Source organism: Chelon labrosus (assembly GCF_963514085.1).
Source record: "Chelon labrosus genome assembly, chromosome: 20".
Taxonomy (NCBI): domain Eukaryota; kingdom Metazoa; phylum Chordata; class Actinopteri; order Mugiliformes; family Mugilidae; genus Chelon; species Chelon labrosus.
The window spans coordinates 24,725,618-24,728,655 of NC_140353.1; positions in this window are offsets into that span (position 1 = coordinate 24,725,618).

Sequence of the window (3,038 nt, forward strand, 5' to 3'; positions counted from 1 at the left end):
CTAGCAGGCATCAGGCATAACACGGGACAGCGAAGAGTAGGAGGAGCCTGGGAGATGAGGGCGGATGTAAATGGACAACTAGTTATTCCAGCCGAGATAGCTAGCACCCGACTACAGCTAGATCTGCTGTTGTGGTCTGAGCCAGAGAAAGTAGTCTATTTCATAGAGCTGACTGTCCCGTGGGAAGATAGAGTTGAGGAGGCTAACGAGCATAAGAGAGCTAAGTATGCAGCGCTAGCAGTAGACGCAGAGCAGAATGGCTGGAAGGCTTATGTCTGCCCGGTAGAAGTTGGCTGCCGTGGATTTGTGGCAAAGTCGGCGATTGCTTTTCTGAGCGAGCTGGGCATACGGGGAAAAAGCCAAAGGACTGTGGAATGCAACATGTCCTGGGCAGCAGAGAGACAGAGCGACTGGCTACGGGTACATAGGAAGCATGCTAGCTGGGGAACTACCTAAGGTAAGGATGGCTGCGTGACTTTAGTATGTTTGCAAATCAATATAGATGTGGTCGGTTTGGTTCGTGGTTCAGTCCGTATCAACGGGGCGAACCACGGTAGATTTTTTTGTTTGTTACGTGATTTGTTTGTTTGTCACGTGGTTCAGTCCGCATCAACGAGGTGAACCATGGTAGATTTGTTTGTTTGGCTCTTGGTTCATAAAAGGACTAGGCTAATGATTGAAATATTAGTTGTTGATAGACATTGAATGGTGAGGAAAATGGGGTTGTGCAGTGGCAGTGTGGATGGGAGTGACTCCAGGACGCTGGAAGTCACTGTTAAGCCTTTTTGAGGTGTCGTGGGCCTAACTTAACGAAACATCGGTGAAGGGAGGTGCCCACTTGAAAACCCCAATGACATGCTGCATACTGCTGTTGTTTAGGCCAGGTTCCTGATGTCTTCATGTTGCTTGGTAGCTATGGTTAGCTGCTGAGCGGGCCATACAAGCCAGCAGTGTTTGGTTAGCTTATGTTTCACAATGTTTGAATAATCCTCTGCTGCTCTGTGGGCCTACAAGCCAGCAGCATTTACTTAGTTCATGTAGATTGTAAGTTAATTGTCATATCACATGACCCTAGGTTTGGTAGGGTTTCTTAGTTGAACAGGGCTTCTGAATGTGTTTTGCCTGGGATCTTGGCACAAGGGATTGTAACATCTTATCCTGTGTATTACTGAATGATACACTGCCGATTTTGCAAGTTTCCCAACCTTATAAAGAATGGAGAGATCTGTAATTTTCATCATATGTGAACTTCAACTGTGAGAGACAGAATCTAAAAAAATCCAGAAAATCATATTGTATGATTTTTGAATAATTAATTTGCATTTTATTGCATGAAATAAGTATTTGATCACCTACCGACCAGCAAGGATTCTGGCTCTCAAAGACCTGTTAGTTTGTCTTGAAGAAGCCTTCTGTTGGATATTAAAAAGTTGTGTGAGGGCAAAAACAGAAAGAAGTGCTCTTCTATCATACCAGATACAGAGTTGTTTACCACTTTGCTGCAGCCTTGCCCATGAGATATGATGCACCACACTAATATTTCACCTTGTAGAAACTAGTTAGAGCCGGCCTCGGCCACACATTGCAAACTATTGATACACGAAAGGCCGCGCTCCTCCTATTGTCCTCGGGTGAAGCCCAGATAGAATAAAACTTTGTGTGTGCACACATAGTTGGGGACTTCTCCTTTTCTACCCATAAGGTGGTTAAGCTGAAGTCTCAGCGCTGACAAATCCTATTGTACCTATTCTCTGCGTACTAAATAAACTGTCAATTGGAGAGAAGTTGTCGGGTGGTCTATTCATAGTCAGAATCAGAATCAGAATCAGCTTTAATGGCCAAGTATGACACATACAAGGAATTTGACTCTGGCAACTTTTCTCTCTAGTACAGAAGCATCTTAAATAAGTGAAATAAAAATAAAATAAAATAAAATAAGATAAAAATAAAATAAATCTCAATTTGTACACATAAAATATGAGATAATATATACACCAAACCAGGGTTATAGTACAGTGAGTATATACAATAGTGCAGAGTTATTGGTTATTGTTCATGTGGATGGACTCACACTCTGTGACTGCTCAGAGTTCATCAGAGCGACAGCTCGGGGGAAGAAACTGTCCTTGTGACGGGTGGTTTTGGCGTACAGTGCTCTGTAACGCCGGCCTGAGGGGAGGAGTCTAAACAGATTGTGACCAGGGTGTGAGGGGTCTGTGGTGATTTTCCTGGCCCGCTTCCTGACCCTGGACCGGTACAGGTCCTGGATGGAGGGAAGATCAGTACCGATGATCCTCTCTGCAGACCTTACTGTTCTCTGCAGTCTGTCCCTGTCATGCCTGGTGGCCAGTGTTGTATAAAGTACTACAAAGCAATACTTGAGTAAAAGTACAAGTATCGTAATAGAAAAAGACTTTGGTAGAAGTGAAAGTTACCTTTTAGAATATTACTTAAGTAAAAGTCTTAAAGTATCTGATATATACTGTACTTAAGTATCAAAAGTAATTTTCTGATATTTAATGTACTTAAGTATTTGAAGTAAAAGTAAAAAGTATTTATTTATTTTTTTTTAAAAAGCAAGCGGTTAGAACTTTTATTGTGAACTTTATTGTGGCTTTCTTATACTAAAGCATAAAGCATATTCAGGACTTTTCAGGCACAATTCTCTGAAGTTCAAAGAAAAACAGCATATTTTTAGAGCTGACATCAAAGAAAAAAAAACAGAAACAGAAATCATGGAGCGCAGAGTCAGCCGTGAAATAATTTTTGCATTAGGCTGCAGTTCCTTCACAAAATCTTGAAATGCTTGTTCTTCAACAACATGGAATGGCCGGAGTCCTTGGACCACATAAGTCACTATAGCTTTGTCAATGGACCTCTGAGACACAGTCCTGGTGTTCACCAATGTGGTCTGCTTGATGCTGGAGGTGGTGGTCGGAGTCTCATGAGTCCTTTTTCTCTTTGTTGATGTAAGCTCTTCATACTTTTTGAGGTGAGGTACATGCTTTTTGTTTCAGAGGGAGAGACATTTAATGAGC